The sequence below is a fragment of the Sapajus apella genome, unplaced genomic scaffold, assembly GCF_009761245.1.
Source record: "Sapajus apella isolate SASKATOON/1434 unplaced genomic scaffold, GSC_monkey_1.0 scaffold43, whole genome shotgun sequence".
In the NCBI taxonomy this organism is placed as follows: Eukaryota; Metazoa; Chordata; class Mammalia; order Primates; family Cebidae; genus Sapajus; species Sapajus apella.
Window position 1 is genome coordinate 2,870,920 of NW_022436983.1, and position 21,643 is coordinate 2,892,562.

Here is a 21,643-nt window from a genome sequence, read left to right on the forward strand (position 1 = left end):
GCCTGTAATCCCAGCTACTCAGGAGGCTGAGGCAAGAGAATTGCCTGAACCCAGGAGGCGGAGGCTGCGGTGAGCCGAGATCACGCCATTGCACTCCAGCCTGGGTAACAAGAGCGAAACTCCATCTCAAAAAAAAAAAAAAAAAAAAAAATCCTGGGCATAAACAAAACCCCTTCCCTCCTCTCACATTATAAAATCAGTGCTGAAACACAGAAGCTTATAAAAACGGTTACAGTAGCACAAAGTATCAGACACAGGAAAGGGGGGGCTTAAAACCAACATATTTCAGCCAGGGGCAGTGGCTCACGCCTGTAATCCCAGCACTTTGGGAGGCTTAGGTGGGAGGATCACCTGAGATCAGAAGTTTGAGACTAGCCTGGCTAAGATGGTGAAACCCCATCTCTACTAAAAATACAAAAATTAGCCGGGCACAGGAATCTGAGGCAGGAGAATCTCTTGAGCCCGGGAGGTGGAGGTTTGCTGTGAGCTGAGATCATACCACTGCACTCCAGCCTGGGGGACAAAGTAAGTCTCTGCCTCAAAGAAAAAAAAAATTTCAACTAGAGTTAAAAACAAATAAGAATGATTAATTAAGAAATAATCAAGTTCAAAAGTATTTGGTTAAATAATAAGTGTAGCTCCTACTAAGGATAATCAAGTCCAAGCACAATCTGATGCCTGTTAACCTCACCTCTCCCTATGGGAAAGCCTTCCAGTCACTACCATCTTTGCCTTCTGCAATTGCAGTAAACAGGAAACACTAGTTGGTCTCCGTCAGAGAAGCTAAATACCAGAGATGAGTAGGAAATCCCTTTACTCATTCAGCCATTCATTCATTCATTCGAGACAGGATCTCGTTCTGTGGTCCAGGCTGGAGTGCACTGCATGAACCTGGCTGACTACAGCCTCATCCTCCTGGGCTCAAGCCATCCTCCTGCTTCTGTCTTCCAAGTAACTGGGACCACAGACACGTGCCACCATGCCCAGCTAATTTTTCAATTTTTTGTAGAAACAGGTCTCACTATGTTACCCAGGCTGGTCTCAAACTTCTGAGCTCAAGCAATCCAATCTTCTAGGCCATCCAAAACACCAGGATTATGGGGGTCACACACCACACCCACCCCAAATTTGGGTTTTAAAGAACTAATTTGATGCTGCCACTGACAGGAACTTTTAAACTACACATTTTCTGATTCAACAGTTTACTACACACAGAAAGACTTTCCAGGAAGCATTTGATATTTAATAAGTACACCGTAAGTTTTTTGTTTTTGTTTTTTGTTTTTTTTTTTTTTTTTTTTTGGAGACAGAGTTTCGCTCTGTAGCCCAGGCTGGAGTGCATGATAAGATCTCGGCTCACTGCAACCTCCACTTCCTGGGTCCCAATTCAAGCAATTCTCCTGCCTCAGCCTCCTGAGTGGCTGGGATTACAGGAACGCGCCACCATGCCCAGCTAATTTTTGTATTTTTCAGTAGAGAAGGGGTTTCACCATGTTGGCCAGGCTAGTCTTGAATTCCTGACCTCAGGTGACACACTCGACTCAGCCTCCCAAAGTGCTAGGATTACAAACATGAGCCACTGCACCTGGCCATGATAAGTAAAATATTTTAAAGTCATCAAATTTCAATAACAAGTATCATTACTTCCCTACTTTGAAAGCTAAAACCATATTTTCAAGTATTAAAACAAAAAAATACAAATAATCCTAAAAAATCCATAATAAAAAAAGTATCCATTAAAGTGACCTAATGGCACTAATGTCTTTTCATTGCCACAGTACTTTTTAGAATTGTTTTCAATATTCAAAAATGTAACTGCTTTGGAGATGCCAAATGAGACTAATTTAAAGAGCCTAAGATTGTTCCAATTACCTCTGGTTTTTCAGGTGATACAATGTATATACCAAAGAAAAGAGCTGGTGCATTAAAGCCAGCTGGCTGAAGAAGTTAAAAACAAAACTCCAAGGTCCGGGTGCAGTGCACACACCTGTAATCCCAGCACTCTGGGAGACTGAGGCGGGCAGATCACGATGTCCGGAGATCGAGACCATCCTGGCTACCACAGTGAAACCCCATCTCTACTAGAAATACAAAAACTTAGCCAGGCATGGTGGTGGCTGCCTGTAATCCCAACTACTCAAGAGGCTGAGGCAGAAGAATCACTTGAACTCGGGAGGCAAGGTTGCAGTGAGCTCAGATTGCATCACTGCACTCCAGCCTGGGCGACAGAACAAGACTCCATCTCAAATAAAAATAAAAATAAAAATAAAACTCCATAATGATATGTGGTTTGGGGAAAAATATCGGAGTTTCATTTAGACATGTAAAGTATTAGGTACTTACTGGACATCTGAGTGGAGATATATCTTCTGAGTGGAGATACGAGGAAGGCAGCTGAGTAGTTCTGGACTAAAGATAACATTTAAAACTTTTTTTTTTTTTTTTGAGACGGAGTTTCACTCTTGTTACCCAGGCTGGAGTGCAATGGCACGATTTCGGCTCACTGCAACCACCGCCTCCTGGGTTCAGGCAATTCTCCTACCTCAACCTCCTGAGTAGCTGGGATTACAGGCACGCACCACCATGCCCAGCTAATGTTTTGTATTTTTAGTGGAGACGGGATTTCACCATGTTGACCAGGATGGTCTCGATCTCTTGACCTTGTGATCCACCCGCCTTGGCCTCCCAAAGTGCTGGGATTACAGGCTTGAGCCATCGCGCCCGGCTTAAACTCTTTTTATTAAAAAAAATTTTTTTTTTTCCCCAAACAGGGTCTCACTCCCACCATCCAGGCTGGAGTGCAGTGGCACAATCTCAGCTCACTGCAGCCTCCACTTCCCAAGCTCAGGCAATCCTCCCACCTCAGACTCTCAAGTAGCTCAGAATACTGACGGACACCACAATGCCTGGCTAATTTATTGTATTTTTAGTAGAGATGAGATTTTGCCACGTTGTCCAGGCTGGTCTTGAACTCTTGGAATCAAGCTATCTGCCTGCCTCAGCCTCCCAAAGTGCTAGGATTACAGGTGTAACCCACTGTGCCCAGCCTTCTAGGTAATTTTTACAGCCATGCATCCTAGGGAATGATGTAGAAATTCAACAAATATTTATCAGACACCTATTATGTGCTGGGGATACAGCAGTAAACCAGAGAGTCAAAATTCTCTGTTATTCAGGACTTTACATTCTAGCGGAAGGAACAAAACAATAAGCAATAAAAATAAAGATGTATCCAGGTACGGTGGCTCACGCCTGTAATCTTAGCACTTTGGGAGGCTGGGAAGGGTGGATTGCCTGAGGTCAGGAGTTCAAGACCAGCCTGGCCAACATGATGAAGCCCCGTCTCCACTAAAAATACAAAAATTATCTGGGCATGGCAGCAGGAACCTGTAATCTCAGCTACTCGGGAGGCTGAAGCAGGAGGATCACTTGAACCCGGGAGGCAGAGGTTGCAGTGAGCTGAGATCGCACCATTGCATTCCACAGCCTGGGTGACAAGAATGAAACTCCATCTCAAAAAAAAAATGAAAGAAGATAAAATGAAGATGTAGTTTTTGATGAAGACGAGTACTACAGAGTACAGGACAGAGTAAGAACAAAGTGGAGCCGAGACTAAGAGTCAAGGTAGGCCTCTCACTGAGACTCATAAGTGGGAAAGTAAGCTACACAGATATTTGGGGAAACATATCCCAGACAGAAGAAACAGTCAGTGCAGACGCCTTAGTGATTATCACAAGGGCAGTGTCCCTGAAGCAACAAGAGATGGATTTAAGAGAAAAGGAGAACTGAAGATCTGGGCACAGAAAACTCCTTATTGAGAAGTTTTGCCACAAAAGGAGCAGAGAAATCTGCAATAGTTGAGAGAGTCAGTGGAATCCAAATACAGAATTTGTATTTAAGATTGGAGAAAAGCAGCATGTTTGCATGCTGTTGGGAATGATCCAGCGGAGAATGAAACATCAACATTATGAGAGACAGGAAATTACTATGTGAGAGGGCATGGGTGGCGCTTCGGAGAGTTCCATGTCTATACATGCAGTGCGGAAAGCAGAGTATGCCCTGCAAGGTATGAAGATATGGTAGAAGTCTGCAGAAGGTCTCTTAAGACTGCTTTGATTTTCTCATTTAAGCAGGAAACCCAGCATGAGGCCAAGGAGGAAGTATAAAAGGACAACATATGAAACGGTCATCTAAGAAACTGGGCAAGTGAATGGGCTTCCTAGTAGCCTTAAGGGCCCTTTTGACATTTATTAACCAATTGGGAATTAACACTAAGAAACTCACCAAATCTGAGACATAAAAGCTGACTCTGACTTTCTACTACAAATGAAAAATTCTTTAACTGCTGAAAATGGTCAGTGTCTAATATATTTGAGTATACAATACTTGGGGAGAGTTGTAATTTTTGCAAATAATGTGTAGAAAGAGATTACATCTCATTTTCACACCATATTCATAATTGCTTAATCATACATACCTTGAAGGGAGTCATCAGTCATCGAAGGATTTAATAACCTTAGGCTGAAGTTAACTCCCTTATGTCAGACCATGGTAAACAAAAGCAGGGTTTTAATGCCTTAAGCCAATTACATATTGCAATAGTGAAGCATCTTATATTCTTATTCACAGAAGTACAAATTTACACAAAAAGATTACCTAACAGCATTCAATTAATCACCAAAAATTGCCATATAAAAATCTATTTCTAGTAATATGGTCATGGTTGCACAACTCTATGAACACAGATGATCCCCAAACTTAAGAAAGTCTAACATACGATTTTTCAACTTAACAATGGTACAACAATGACACATTCAGTGGGAAACATCCTTTGAGTAACTATTCCGTTTTTCACTTTCAGTACGGTATTCAATAAATTACATGAGGCAGAACACAGCAACTAACGCCTATAATCTTAACACTTGGGAAAGCCAAGTCAGGAGGATAGCTGGAACCAAGGAGTGTGAGAGGAGCCTGGAGAACATGAGACCCCTATATCTACAAAAAATTTAAGGCCGGGTGTGGTCGCTCACACATGTAATCCCAACATTTTGGGAGGCAAAGGCGGATCATCTGAAGTCAGGAGTTCAAGACCAGCCTGGGCAACACGATGAAATCCTGTCTCTACTAAAAATACAAAAATCAGCTGGGCACATCACCTGCCTGTAATCCTAGCTACTTGGGAGGCTGAGGCAGGAGAATCCCTTGAACCCAGGAGGTGGAGGATGTAGTAAGCTGAGATTGCAACACTGCACTCCAGCCTGGGCAAAAGAGTAACAATCCAACTCAAAAAAAAATTTTTTTCTTTTTTTAATTAGCCAGGCATAGTTGCACATACCTGTAGCCTCCTAGCTACTCCAGAAGCTAAGGTGGGAGGATCACTTGTGCATGGGAGATGGAGGCTACAGTGAGCTATGATCGTGTCTCTGGGCAAAGCATCCATCTATCTGTCCGTTTGTCTATCCATCCATCCATCCATTCATTCATACATATATACCATGAGATATCCAACACTTTCCTATAAAATAGGATTTATGTTAGATGATTTTGCCCAACGGTAGCTAATGTAAGTGTTCTGAGCACGTTTAAGGAGGGCTAGGCTAAACTATGGAGTCTGGTAGGTTAGGTGAATTAAATTCATTTTCTACATGTATTTGCAACTTAGGATGGGTTTACTGGGACACAACTCCATCATAAGTCAAGGAGCAGCTATATATTGGAAACCACTGATTGGTATAATTTTTAAATGGGTGAGCTGTCTGGTATAGAAATTTTCTCTCAATAAAGCTTTTTTAAGAATCCATTCCAAGATTTTAATCTAAAGGAATAGTTTTGTCAAGTAAAAATTTGTTTTTTAAAATTTCCTTTGTTGAAATTTCAATGGAAAATGGAGCAAATTAAGTATGTTCTGACGGCTTATGAATATAAACTTTGTGGAGACTCGATTCTTTCAGAATGAAGGGCAAAATTTAGGTTTTTTGGTCTTTTTTCTTTGTTGTTTTTCTTCTTTAGTTGGCTAAATTTTATAGTTTCTGACATTTCTGCTTTATCCCTTTGAAGAAGACATACTCAAATCACTTTGAGTAAAATAAACAGCAATTTTCTGTTTGTAGATAGCTACAAATAACTCCTCTATCCTGTTACAGACATTCATCAGCTAGACTCGGTAACAAACCAACACCTGGGTAAAAATGAAAGGATACAATATCACAAGTACTAATTCAGATAATATCACATTTCTTAGAGTTATGACACTTCAAAGAAATTTTATACTTCAAATCTACATAGCAGGTCAAGGAATTCATATTTTTCCCTGAGACAGGAAAGATAATTCAGTAATTTCACCACTGAAGTTTCAGTTCCCATGCCAGAATGTAAGAAGTGAGAGAGTTCTTCACCTTGAAAATAAAATCACCACAGGGACTAAAAATAAAGGTTATATTCTTCTGAGCAAAGGAATTATAAGACTGACAATATTAAGGTACAGAGAGAAGGAGCAACGGATACTGTAAAAAAAAAAAAAAAAAAAAAAAAAAAAAAACATAACTACTAAGAGGCTTAGCCACTTCCAGAATGGAAACTGTAAATGCAAGAAATTAAATGAACTGCCCTATACTTGGATCTCATTTTGTGTAACCCGAGAGGCTAACATCTGTTCTGCCTCCTTCACAAGGTAGCTGTAAGGATGGAACTAGAGGCCAGTAAAAGCTGTTCAGTAGGTATAAAGTCTTCTACCAAGAGAAGTATAATACTCATTTCATTCTCAAAAAGATCAGTCCCTGTGGTAACATACTGATCATCTTCTGCATGTATAAAATGTATGTTCTGTATTAATCTCCCATAACAGAAAACCACAAAGTAGGTGGCTTAAACAGCAAAAATTTATCACTTGCAGTTCTAGAGGCTCAGAAGTCCAAGATCAAGGTGCCAGCAGATTCACTTTCTCAGTGAGGGCTCTCTTGCTAGCTTGCAAATGGCCACCTTTTGGGACTGTGTCCTTACATGTCAGACTGAGCACTGGTCAGCTCTGGTCTCTCTTCTTCTTGTTATAAGGACCCTAATCACATCAAGAGGACAACCACCCTCAGGACCTCATCAAGATCTAACTACTTCCCTAAAGTCCCCACCTCCCACTATAGCACTAGGAGAAAGAGAAGCTAGGGCCTGAACATATGAAATTTTGAGGCAATACAATTCAGTCCATGGCACTTGCCTACACAACTTCTTTACTGATCATCTCTAGGCAGAAATTAAAACCTTTGTATCAAGAGACAGAATTTTAAAGGACGGCTTTAAACGGGGTTGAAGGCAGCTTACTGAGATTCAGACAATGTAAAATAAAATTTCAAAACAGATTAGGGTATTTGGTTGAGAACAATAGCTAAGAATTATTAAGTATTTACCTTTGTGCATAGTTTCCTCAGGTCACACACCTAGTCTCAGGGGCCACACAGGCCACAAAGCCTCTACTCTTAATTATACAATATTGCTTCTCTTTGATTTGGAACAAAGCAAAAATGGAAAAGAAGGAGAATCAAAAAGATGAAATCCTGAAGGAGCTGGTACATAAAAGTATGTATTCGGGTGCCTCCTTCCTGTAATCCTGGCACTTTGGGAAGCTGAGGCAGGCGGGTCATGAGGTCAGGAGTTTGAGATCAGCCTGGCCAAGATGGTGAAACCCCATCTCTACTAAAAATACAAAAAAAAAAAAAAAATTAGCTGGGCATGGTGGCAGGCACCTGTAATCCCAGCTACTCAGGAGGCTGAGGCAGGAGAATCATGTGAATATGGGAGGCGGAGTTGCAGTGAGCCGCGACCGAGCCACTACACTCTAGCCTGGGCAACACAGCAAGACTCCATCTCAAAAAAAAAAAAAAAAAAAAGTATGTATTCAGGCCGGGCACAGTAGCTCACATCTGTAATCCCAGCACTTTGGGAGGCCAAGGCAGGCGGATCACGAGGTCAAGAGATCAAGACTATCCTGGCCAACATGGTGAAACCCCGTCTCTACTAAAAATACAAAAATAGCCAGGCGTGGTAGTCCACGCCTGTAGTCCCAGCTACTCGGGAGGTGTAGGCAGCAGAATTGCTTGAACCCAGGAGGCGGAGGTTGCAGTGAGCCCAGATCACACCACTGCACTCCAGCCTGGAGCCTGGCAACGGAACAAGACTGTCTCAAAAAAAAAAAAAAAGTATGTATTCATGTTCATTTTGTACCTTTTGTTAGATGTGGCGGAAATTTTATAAGCAAATAGCTCAAAGGAAACTTGATGAGTTACAGGATTCTAAATCTATAAGTTAGAAAACAAAACAAACCACATGCCCAGAAGGTCTGATTTTTTTTTTTTGTTCTTTTTTTTCTGGTACCAAGAGCTAAAAAAAGTTTATACTCTGTGTCCTCATAAAGAAAGCAGTTTAATATGGTGACAGCAGCCTTGGGAATCCTTTATAAACCATTCAGTACACACAAACACTGTTCGACAAGTGTTCGTACAAGTCAATGGCCTCAAATCAATCTAAGAAAGCAAATCTGCCAATAAGAAATGCAAAGCCTTCCTAGTAATTCAAACATAGATTTAGGGCTCACCAGAATACATGTTCTTAATGAGAGGTTCACGGATAGGCTTCAAGGGTTACATAAACCACCTGCAATTTATGTGCTCAGTCACAAATTATGTTCTGGGAGAAAGATCCTATTATATCAGTACTCAAAGAAGTCCCTGATAAAAATAAAGAACCGTTAACAAGAATTAATGAACTGCATAACCATCAGGAGCGCCTATCCAAATCATCTTCACAACCAAGGCACTAGGTACTTATATGCCACAATTAGGTTGATGTTAAGTTACAAAAGCAGCTAGTACTGAATAAATGCAGAGTCAAATGCTCTAACTTAGCTTACCCTGGAAGTAGTTCTAACCTCCTCTAATAAGTGCACAGTGTCTGTTGCATAGTAAGCCTTTGAATATGTACTGCTGCAATTATTACTGGATATATTACAAACTCCAAGGACAGGATCAAATCTTCTGCATTTCTGAGTTCCACATTAAAGTCGTCCTCAATACATAAAGAAAATAATACAAACATTGAACTGTACATAGATCTAGCAAATAAGGACCTTAACAGAATGGGTTTATTTCTAAAATTGAAAAGTAACCCTCTATTTTATAAAATGAAATGTCTTGAAAAATGAAGAACACAGGGAAACTGAGGGGAAAGAACACTTACATGGAACCACTATCAAATTAATACTATAGTCAGCCCTTGGTATCTAAGAGGAATTGGTTCCAGAACCTTCACAGATACCAATATCCAGACACTCACCAATATCCAGATACTCAAGTCCTTTATATAAAATGGTATAGAATTTGCATATAACCTACTCATATTCTTCTGTATACTTTTTTTTTTTTTTTAAGATGGAGTCTCACTCTGTCACCCAGGCTGGGGTGCAGTGGTGTGATCTTGGCTCACTACAACTTCTGTCTCCCAGTTCAAACGATTCTCCTTCCCCAACCTCCTGAGTAGCTGGGACTACAGGTACCTGCCACCACACCCAGCTAATATTTTTAACATTTTTGCTCCACAGTTGATTAAATCCATGGACATAGAAACCAAGAATACAAAGGGCTTACTGTAGCATATTTTACATGAACCCTAACCTACATTGCTTGAATCATGCCCATTTAAAAATTTAATTAGCTTGTATTATTTCTTTTAAATCTAAACTTTGTGCTTTCCCCTTACAAGGCATAGAATGAGGCACATGTAATACATAAGATTTATAGTCCTCGTTGCTCCTGCTTCATGACAAAGAGTAGACAAAATAAAACTGTTAACAGAGCTGGCATCGGAAATGAGCAGTCATATGAAAAAAAAATTTAATAACAAGTCCACTACACTGACAACACCAAATGCTAGCAAGTAGGTGGAGCAACAGAAACTCTCACTCATTGCTTGTGTAAATGCAAGATGAAAGGGACACCATGGAAGACAGTATGGCAGTTTCTTACAAAACTAAACATACTCTTATCATGCAATACAGAAATCACACACCTTGGCATTCACTCTAAGGAGTTGAAAACTTATCTCACCACAAAAAAAAAAAACAGATGTTGAAAGCAGCCTTATTCATAATTGCCAAAACCTGGAAGCAATCCAGATTTCCTTCAGAAGGTGAGTGGATAAATACTTAGTACATCTACATAATGGAATATTATCAGTGATAAAAAGTTGTGACCTATCATGCTCACAGAGACCTGGAGAAACCTTAAGTACCTTTTGCTAAGAGAAATAAACCAATCCGAAAAGACTACATACTGTATAAGTACAATTATATGACAACTGGAAAACCAAACCGATGGAGATATTAACAAAGATCAGTGGTTGACAGGGGCTTGGGGGCAGAGAGGGAGGGATGAATAGGGAGAACATAGGGTACGTTCAGAGCAGTAAAAATTATTCTACATGATACTGTAATGGTAGATACATGTCATCAGACATTTCACCCATGGAATGTGCAACACCAAGAGTGAACCTTAATGTACGCTATAGACTTTAATTATAAATAATGTATCAATATTGGCTTATCAACAGTAACAATGTACCAAACTAATTAAGATGTTAATAGGGGAAACTGGGGATTGGGGGGATGCAGGAACTCTGTACTTTCTACTCAATTTTTCTGTAAACCCAAAATCATTCTAAAAACTAGTCTACTGATTTAATAAATCATTGTTTTTAGTATTTTAATGTTTTAATCTACCATATAAAATAAAATACTACTTATCTAATAATAACTGCTTAAGCGTTAGGCCTGTTAGCAAAACTGAAGAATACTAGTTTTTTGTTTGTTTGTTTTTTTAAAGGTCAGATTGCTTTAATCCTTACATTTTCCAGCAGTTTTAGTTCTCCTTTTCCATTCAAAGATCCAGGAAGTCCTAGCCAGAAAATCAGGCAACAGAAAGAAATAAAAGGGTATCCAAACAGGAAAAGTAGTCGTCAAGGTATTGCTCTTCACTGACAATATGATTCCATACCTAGAAAACCTAAAGACTCCATCAAAAGACTCCTCGTACAATAAATAACTTCAGTAAAGTTTCAGGATACAAAGTCAATGTACGAAACTCAGCAGCAAGTCTATACACCAATAATGTTCAAGCGGAGAGCCAATCAAGAATGCAATCCTATTTATAATAGCCATAAAGAAATAAAACAACTAGGAATACATCTAACAAAGGAAGTAAAAGATCTCTGCAAAGAGAACTAGAATACACTGCTAGAAGAAATGACAGATGGGCCAGAAGTGGGTCTCACTCCTGTAATCCCAGGACTTTGGGAGGCCGAGGTGGGTGGATCACGAGGTCAGGAGTTTAAGACCAACCTGACCAATGTGGTGAAACCCCAACTCTACTAAAAAATACAAAAATTAGCTGGGCGTGGTGGCACACACCTGTAGTTCCAACTACTCGGGAGGCTGAGGTAGAAGAATCACTTGAAGCCAGGAGGTGGTGGTTGCAGTGAGCCAAGATCACGTCAGTACACTCCAGCCTGGGTGAGAGCAAGACTTCGTCTCAAAAAAAAAAAAAAAAAAAGAAAAGAAAAAGAAATGACAGATGACACAAATGGAAAAACAACATTTGATGCTCATAGATTGGAAGAATCAGTATCATTAAAATGACCACACTTTCCTTAGCAATCTACAGATTTAATGTTATTCCTATCAAACTACTAATGTCATTTTTCACAGAATTAAACAAAGTAATTATCAAATTCATATGGAATCAAAAAAGAACCTGAAGAGTCAAATACATCCTAAGCCAAAAAAAAAAAAAAAAAAAAAAAAAAAGCTGGTGGCATCACATTACTGGACTTCAAACTATACTATGGCTACAGTAACCAAAACAGGATGGTACTGTCACAAAAACAGACACATAGACCAATGAAACAGAATACAGAACTCAGAAATAAAGCCATACACCTACAGCCATCTGATCTTCTACAATGCTGACAAAAACAAGCAATGGGTAAAGGACTGCCTATTCAATAAATAGTGCTGGCATAGCTGGCTAGCCGTATACAGAAGAATGAAACTGGACCCCTACCTTTTACCATATACAAACATTAACTCAAGGCGGATTAAAGATTTAAATGTAGGACCACAAACTGTAAAAATCCTACAAGAAAACTTTTAAAACACTATTTTGACCCTTGGCTTTGGGAAATAATTTATGTCTCAGTCTTCAAAAGCAATTGCAATAAAAACAAAAAATTGACAACTGGGACCTAATTAAACTAAAGAGCTTCTGCACAGCAAAAGAAACTATCAACAAAGGCAGGGCATGGTGGCTCATGCCTGTAATCCTAGCACTTTGGAAAGCCCAGGCAGGCAGATTACCTAAGGTCAGGAGTTTGAAACCTGCCTAACCAACATGATGAAACTCCATCTCTACTTAAAAAAAAACAACAACAACAATTAGCCAGGCATGGTGGTGGGTGCCTGTAATCACAGCCACTCTGGAGGCTAAAGCAGGAGAATTGCTTGAACCTGGGAGGCGGAGGTTGCAGTGAGCTGAGATCGCACCCACTGCACTCTAGCCTGGGTAATGGGATGAGACTCCATCTCAAAAAAATAAATAAATAAATAACATTGTCAACAAAGTAAACAGCCTATGAAATAGGAGAAAATATCTTTGTATATCATGCATCTGCCAAAGGTCTAATACCCAGAATCTACAATGAACTTTAACAATTCAACAAGCAAAAATGAAATAACCCCATTACAAAGTAAGCAAAAGGCAATAACACACGTTTTTCAAAAGAAGAAATACAAGTGGCTAACAAATAAGATAAAATGTTCAACATCACTAATCACCATCAGAGAGATGCAAATCAAATCCACAATGAAATACCATCTCACGCCAGTCAGAATGGCTATTGTTAAAAAGCCAAAAAACAAGACACTAGTGAGGCTGTGGATAAAAGAGAACAGTTATACACTGTTGGTGGGAATGTAAATTAGTTCAGCCACTGTGCAAAGCAGTTTGGAGACTTCTCAAATAACTTAGAACTGTCATGCAAACCAGCAATCCCATTACCAGGTATACATGCAAAAGAAATTAAGTTGTTCTACAAAAGGACACATGCACTCATATGTTCACTGCAGCACTATTGGAATCAACTTAGGTACCCACCAATGGTGGACTGGGTAAAGAAAATGTGATATAGGCAGGGCGCAGTAGCTCACGCCTGTAATCCCAACACTTTGGGAGGCCGAGGCAGGCGGATCACAAGGTCAGAAATGGAGACCATCCTGGCCAATATGGTGAAACCCCATCTCTACTAAAAATACAAAAATTAGCTGGGCATGGTGGCACATGCCTGTAATCCCAGCTACTTGAGAGCCTGAGACAGGAGAATTGCTTGACCTAGGGAGTCGGAGGTTGTGGTGAGCCAAGATTGCGCCACTCCACTCCACTCCAGCCTGGCGACAGAGCAAGACTCCATCTCAAAAACAAAAAGGAAAGGAATAAAGAATGGCTACTCCATAGGCAGAACAGCCTATATTTAACATTTTTTTTAATGTTTAAAATAATAAAGTTGGTGAGTAAAACAATAAAAACATCTTTAAGTGACAGATCAACAGAATTTCTCCAGCCACATTCCTAAGAGACAGCCACACTAAAAAAAAAAACTTGGTTATCGGCTTCTGTAGATAAAACTCAAGGTTGTTTGTGTACAATATAAACTGGCCCAACTAAGAAATCCTTAAGAACATGCAGAAGTAGGTACTTTCACTGTCATTTTATTACTCTTTATATGTAGCACCTAGTATATAATTAGTGCTCACTATATTCAATATTCCTATTTTCCCATACTAAGCATACAAGTAAAGTCACTACTGTTGTTGATGTTCAAAACCAGCAAAGACCTGAATACACTACTGTTTCTACCCAGCTATTTTTAAATTATTGGTAGATAATGTGGTGAGCTACTGGTAAATACAGCTGTGAACACAGCAGCACACACCATCTGGAGGCTTTTGACTTAAGCAATTTTTCAAATGCAAAGTATATTCACATTCTTTGATTCCTTTGAAGCCCACCAGTCACATATAAATGGACCTTTCTTAAAACTACAACTACAAAAGCTCATTCATCTTGTGGAAAACAAGATATGAGAAACAATCTAATTGTTCAGTTTTAGAACAAGTGATTATTTCAAATCATTAACAGCATAAACACCTTACTTCTACTATTTTTATTTTATTTAATAGAGACAGGGTCTCGCTATGTTACCCAGGCTAGTCTTGAACTTCTGGACTCAAGAGAGAAGTATCTTCCCAATATAGCCTCTCAAAATGCTGGGATTACAGACATGAGCCACTGCACCTCGCCTCAACACTTTATTTTTATAATGGTCTCCCATACTTACCCATCATATTCTTAATATCTTAACAAGCAGCTTCTGATTAATACTCTAAAATTAAATGTTTTCTACTTCCCACTCCCTCAGGGAGACAGGGTCTTGCTCTGTTGCTCAGGCTAGAGTCCAGTGGCGCAATCATGGCTCACTGACATGCTGAGATATTATCTTTGTAAATTTCACAAATCATCACGCTTATTTTTATTTGTCTTGTCTTCCTATACTGGAAAATAAATTCTATGAGAACAGGGGCTTCATCTTATCTCCAGCAACTAAAATAGTACCTAGCATATAATAAGTGCTCACTATATTCAATATTCACTATTTTCCCATGTTAAGCATGGTCCTAAGCATTTCATATACCCTCTAGGTAGACTCATTATTTTCTGGTATGAGAAAACAGTCACAGAGGCTAAAAAACTCACCCTAGGTGTCACAGTGAGTAAGTGGCAAAACTAGGAATAGAACTCAAACTCAGACAGCCTAGCTATTTACCACTACTGAAGAAATTAATGATTATACCAGAGTTCCATGATACATTAAAAATTGAGTTAAATTATGCTAATATTCCTACTCACTAAGCATCAATGGTTTTTTTTAATTATAAATGTTTAAGTATGTCAACTATTTCATGGATTAATTAGATTTTAGAGGACAAGTCTAAGACCCCAATCATCATTAGTATGTAGAATTGGATAACATGGTCTGAAAAAAGACTTACAAATGAACTTGTGATATAACCTGTTTGAACTGGATATAGAATACTTTTTCCCTCCATTTTCCTTGGATTCAGCAGTCTGTTGCCAATCTAAATGTTTTAATTTATTTTAAATAGAGAAAACATTTTCTACATAAGTTACAATGAAATTATCACGTTTTCTAGAAAATATTGCTCTCCATTGCTTCATTCTAGGTTGTCTGAAGATGGACCAATTTCTCCAATGAATTAACAAATATCTTAGTCTGAGACAAGCTCTCTTTCTACCCAACCACACCCACAAGATCTCACTCCCTGACAACACTCAGACCCCATCTTCTATAAGCAAACCCAGGCCTCTGAAAAAGGGACCACATTTATAATATAAGCTTTAGTTATAAACAGACTTCAATCAAGTTTGTTTCTATGACTTTTGCTCCTTTTTAAAAACACAGTGAATAATAACAGCTCTAGACAGTAGTGTCTCCTCAAAAGGAAAGCAGACAGTAAAGAGACCAGATCACTGAGAACCTATGTCAGTCACATTACTATTTTACAGCCTGAAGAGCCTGACTTTGTTACATGCCTATATTCAAAGACTCAAATCTACTCATAAATGCTTTCTAATAACTTGAAACCAATGATACTATGAAGTATAAAGTTGGCCATACATGCCCCTGAGCGACATTTCTAAAAGCTTCTATTTACCACCTATTCCATGGCCAAACTGCTGTTGCTCAATGGCTTCTTCAGGTTCTTTTGTACAATGTAACAAGAGGTTAAGAGACAAGGGGGAAACATTCTAGCCACCTTAGCTCCAGTGATGCTAACGTTTATTTCTGTTTCAGTTTTACAAACTAATCCTAGACTAGCAAACAAAGAATCCATTTTTTATTGTCCATTTTGACACAAAACATTGGCTTCCTATGTCATTATAAAATGGATGGCTCCATCGGCTTCTCAGACTACACAACAGCAAGCAAAACCCTTTGACCTTGGAAAAGCATGGTAAGTATAACACATACTAATAAGTTACATGGTTTACCAATTTCCTCAGAACCAAAAATAAATCACTCACAAGCAAACTATTAAATAAGTAAACAAAAGCTTGTCTTGTTCTATCACTTGCTTAAAAGCAAGCACGGTGGCATGGGGCTGGGGGGCGGTAAAAAACACAGCCAGTCAAGTCCATAAAACCTCCAGTGTAAGATAAAACTACCCTGCAGGAGCAGCCAATGCATTCTGACCTAACAGCTGTACACAGTTGCACTAATTAAAATGAAAAGCTAGTCTGCATCGCACACAGACAATTCACTGAACCTTACTGACAAGTCAACGGGGTTTACCATCACAGTCTTCCCTTCCCTAACCTACAATGTAAAAAATTAAATTGCCATATAGCTGAAAGTACTGGGATGGGGTGAGGGGAATACACACACACACACACACACTCACTCTCTCTCTGTCTCTCTCTCTCTCTCTCCCTCCCCCCCCCACCCCCACTCTTTCACTCTCTCAGGCATTTCAGAAATAATCACAACCATGTAGATTGGAACATATCCTATAGGCTATAAAAACACGCACACACAAAGGAAGTGGTACAGCTACATTACGTCAGCTCTTGCCTCAATTCATAAATGCAAAAACCACAAAACAAGACTAAAATCTAAACGGTCTTTTTCTGGAAACCTTAGAGTGAATGAATGTGGGTTAAGTCTTTAAATATGTTATTGAACACTTCTCGTTGATGCATTGCTTTCAACAGCCACGGGGAGGGAAAAAGTGTAAGCTTGGTCAATTCTACCATGCAACGAGATCAAATAACATTTCAAGTGCAGCCTGCCAAGCGCCAGCCCAAGCCAGAGTACAATGAGCGCTCAAGTGCTCTGGACTGAAAAACCATCTTTCACTAGTCCCAGGGATCTTTATAAAATAGTTTAAACACTGCTAAATTACAGTTAGAAAAAAAAACAAGCTCAAATCTGCTGCCCCCACACTATTGTGAAATTGCTGTTAAGCATCTAAAAATCTGCCTTGTGTAATTTACTAGGCAATGTAAATATTCAGAAAGGCAACTGCCTCTTAGAGCCCAAATCTAACACATGCATAAAAATGTAGAGTAGGCTGTGCTTCTGGAAATAATTGCCCACAGATCAACGTGCTCACATGGGATATTGTTCCCATCTGTAAGGTTTCAAATCATGTCTACCTTAAATTTGGAGTTCCCAGAAAGAAGCGGGGGGGAGGGGGAGGCTAGACCTCAAAACATTAATTTTGGCACAGAATTGTAAGGACTTTGTTAAATCTGTTTTCAACTTTTACTCAGCGTCTCAATCTTAAAACATAGAGGCACACAATTTCAAAGGGAAAATGAAATTCCTTTGTAGACACCCGTGTTCATTCACAGACCATTTTTTAGATTTTCCGTGCGGCTGAGTGGCCTCCAGCCAAACAATGCCCACAGAGCGCGGGGCACATGTGCGCCAGGGAAGCTTAAAGGCTGCGAGTAAAACAAAGTAACCTATTACAGGAGTTTCTTTCTCAGCAAACAAAAAGCGGTCAAGCAGGTCTCTCTATAGTTTCAGAAAACAGGAGTAAACAAGAGAAGAGAAACAAGGAAGACAGCACCTCACACCAAAAAATTTTTAACAATTTAAACGAAAAACAATCTTCTTCAAGACTATCTCTGCATTTTAGCGCTACTCAGACAAAATAACAGTAGTTTGGTCCAAGAAGACAATTTCATTTGTCACTTAAGTAGCCTCAAATCGAATCCAACAAATTCATTTTATTTTTAAACTTCAATTTATTTCACAGTGAAGCAATGAAGTTTCTGATCAAACAGCGACTTCAGCATTATACTTCACTCAGCTTCAAAAGCGCTTTCCTTTCACAAGAAAAAAATACATACATATACGTGTATATTTAGCGTTTTCTCTGCTCCGCCCCCCCAAAAAATGTTTTCTGTTCGATTTCTTTGAGATTTCCAGAGTTTTGAGCTATTTAAAAACTAGTGAGCCCAACAGAAACGCAATGGGACTCAGTAAATACAGGCTCCCCGTTCCTGGAAAGCCACCATCATTCTTAGGAACACCCGAGTTCATCTTTCCAAGGTCGGCTGGAACACTCCGTGCACCCACCTCGAGAGCCCCCTGCCCGCACTCGTCCAACTTTCTGGCCCGAGACTCGCGTTCCCCTCGCAGCACGAGGCCGCCGGCCACTTGCCTGCGGCCCGCTGGCGGCAGGAGCTGAGACTGCGGGCCTGGTCCTCCTCCTCCGGCGCAGGGCCCCGCCAACTCCGGGCCCGCGGGAAGGGGCAGCGCGGGCGGGCAGGTGGGGGCTCGGGGAGTGAAGTGCACTTGCTAAAACAAAAGGAGGCCCGGACGGCCGCAGGGCAGGGCGGCGCGGGCGCAGGTCCCAGCGGCTTGGTGGCTCTGGGAGGCGGTGGCCGCGCGGGGCCCCGCCCGTGGCTAGGGATGGGGCCGCTCCGGCCCGCGCCTGCTGCCCACAGCCACAGCAGTTGGCTCGAGCTCCTTCAGCCCGGGCAGCCGGGCCAGCACTGCCACATGCCGGTGACCCAGACACTGGGAGAGAAAGAGCAGCCTTCCATAGACGGCGGCAACCCGCAAAATCTGGGCTGGAGCCCAGCCCGCTCCGCGCGCGCCCCTACTGGCCGCGGCTGCGGGCGCGCGCACACACAATGCCAGCGGCAATTTTATCTCCTTGGTTGCTTGGACACCCTCCACCCGCTCCAGTCCTCCCTCCACCCGCTCCAGTCCTCCCTCCCCTCCGACAGCCGGAACTGGGAGCCTGCGTGATTGATGGCAGCTCTTAATAGCATGGTCAGCTAGAAAATGCATCTGCAAGCAAGATATTAAAGAGGCAGCGCATCCCTGTGAGTGATCAGCATTTCACACATCCTAGAGCTGCCTCTGCTTCTGCCAGGAATATTAATGCCAACCACCTCTGACGTCTAACAAATGCAGATGAAACAACCAACAATCACAGACAAGCTAAACATTTGTTTCAAAGATGCACTGGGAGAATGCAGCATTGTTTGGTGTCAACATTTCTGACCCCAGTTTTCCTTTCACATTAAGAATTCTCTGTAAGTCATTTGTTTAAAAAATCTCACCGATTCCTTTTCTACAAGTAAATAAAGATCCATCTGTTAGACAAGATATAGCTTAAATTGTGCATGATTGAAATTCATCTAATAAGGAAGCAAAATAAATGCACATTCCTTACCACGTGGCTTTAAATAAACATAACCTACCAGCTACCAGATTCAACTCCCTCATTAATTCAATTTTTAAGTGCATCTTTACAGATTACCAACTGTTAATTTCAAACTAGTTACTTATCACCCCCAATTAAGTCTAGTAAAATATATATATCAAGTTCCTAAATTTTATTAAAATTAAATCCAACTACATTTAAATCATATCTCTAGTGGTGATAGCTAAGATCATTTTGTCCTCTCAAAGAAGACATCCTATAGTAATTTTTAAAATGTATTCCTATAAATTACAAACTCTAAGTATTAAGTTCACTCAGTGTCAACCCAAATTAGAAAGGTATATGCTCAAAATTTAAATGATTACTTCTGGTATCTTCGCTATTACACCTTTCCCCTTCCAGGCAAGTTTCATGGAACTCTCAAATAGCTTCATAAATGTTAATTAGACTTTCCAAGGCCCCATAGAGTGGCTGTATAATCAGGTACCCTCTTTCTAATAAGCAGAGAAATTTAGTCAGATTAAAGTGATTTGCCTATAGTCTCTCAATAAGATGGGGATGGGGCCAGGCTGAATAGAAACAAGGGGTCCTGCCTTGTTGCCACAGATAGCTAAACAGACATACACATGCACATTTGCTATTTAAAGATAACTCGGCTGATCTCTTTTTAAAGACAAATCAAGTTATTCTACAGGACAGAAATATCTGTCTAAAACTCCTAACACAGCACATGTACTGAGAGTAAGATGAGGCACAATGTCTTTGCCACCCTGAAAGCTGGCTGTGATCAATACAAATCAGAGGTGGTCTGTAGTGTAAATCTAGCACTGCTATAAGCTCCACTAAACACCATTCCTCAGTAAAACCATCCTGAAGGGGGTCTGTGACTTGAAAATCTGCTTCATAACCAAGTGGCTATGAGATTATTCCATATATGCCAGAGATGAAATTGATCCTAAAGCCTTGCTACAAAGCTACTCCTGTACTTGGACACACTTCCAATTTTCTAACCAGCTACACCAGACACACGGCACAGGCTGAAAGGATTTTTTTATTTTCTACAGACCATTTTAAAAGTGCTGGTTTACACCGAGGTGAAAAAGGCTGGTGAGAAGTAGCAAACTGCTCAATTCTGAATTCATACTGTACCTAGTCTCTCAGTGATTCTAAATGCTTTAACAGCATTTTATGACACTTAAATTCTTTTGTGCTTATCTTGCACCCAATGCTAATCCAACCTGCACCCAGCCCCCAACCTTCCAGTTACACCAGTTTTTCCACTTCCCCCAGGTAAATAGGGATTTCTACCACAGGCCAGCATGCTTCTTCCCACTAGAGCAGGAATAATCTCCCTGCAGCCCCCAAGAGCCACTCACAGACCCTTTAAAGCCTCCTTCAGATCTCAGGTTAAACATCACTTTTTCAGAAAAGCTTCCCCAGAGGCCCCATTCTAGGTCAAGTTCCTTTGTTGTAAGTTCTCACAGAATTGTGTTCCTCCTTCAGAGCATTGATATTGGTTTGTAATTCATTGGTGTGATTTTTTTTTTATTAATGCTCATAGTGCCTTCTAAGCAGTTCCGTAGAGTTCTACAGAGAAAGTTCTATATGTATGTTCATCATATAGATTTGTGTCAACAACACAAATCTGTGGAATGAATAAATGAACTAAGGTGAAGAACACTGCTTTTACTCACTCCATATATTCTCTGTACATTTCTTGGCACAAAGAAGCCTATCTCAAATAAATAGCACCTATGCAAATAAGAATCTCTTCTAGTCCCATCCACTCAGGAGGCTGAGACAGGAGGATCCTTTGAGCCTAGGAGTTTGAGTCCAGCAACTATCAAGATCCAGTCTCTAAAAATACAAAGAAAAAGAAAAAAGTCTAGTAAAAAGAGGATTTGTATTCCTATTTCATAAAGATATAAATAATTGTGCCTGGGGTTACTCAAAAACACAGAGATTCTAACTAGGCTCCTATTCCCAAGCTACAATTTTTTTTATGAGTTAATGAAGTATGGAAGCCATCGCTAGTTTATTCAAGCCAAGTTGTTCCTATTACCTGGCCGTTAAGGAATATGCAAACAGCCACAGGTAAACTGGACAGAGGACTAAATCTTGTACATACACAGAGCAATATAAACAGAATATAAAACTTAGAAAGTATTTTATACACGAGTTTGTCTTCAAAGCTTCTCAAAATGCAAAAGTACTGCCAAATTCTGCTGTGAATGAGGGGAGTTCATTCTTATCTCCCTTTTACACTGAACTTACTTTATTTTC

At 40.2% G+C, this 21,643-nt stretch overlaps 1 protein-coding gene across 5 annotated transcripts in view; it reads right to left on the bottom strand.

Annotated features, from left to right (window-relative positions):
- Positions 1–21,643, bottom strand: part of RERE (arginine-glutamic acid dipeptide repeats) — a 474,067-nt gene that overhangs the window by 332,006 nt on the left and 120,418 nt on the right. The window contains exon 1 of one of the 5 annotated variants that reach the window (XM_032301143.1): positions 18,347–18,682. The exons of the other annotated variants lie outside the window; for them this stretch is intronic. The gene's annotated coding sequence lies outside the window, so the exon portion shown is untranslated. Of the gene's footprint in view, positions 1–18,346; positions 18,683–21,643 lie in introns of those variants that run through there. 5 annotated transcript variants of the gene reach the window in all.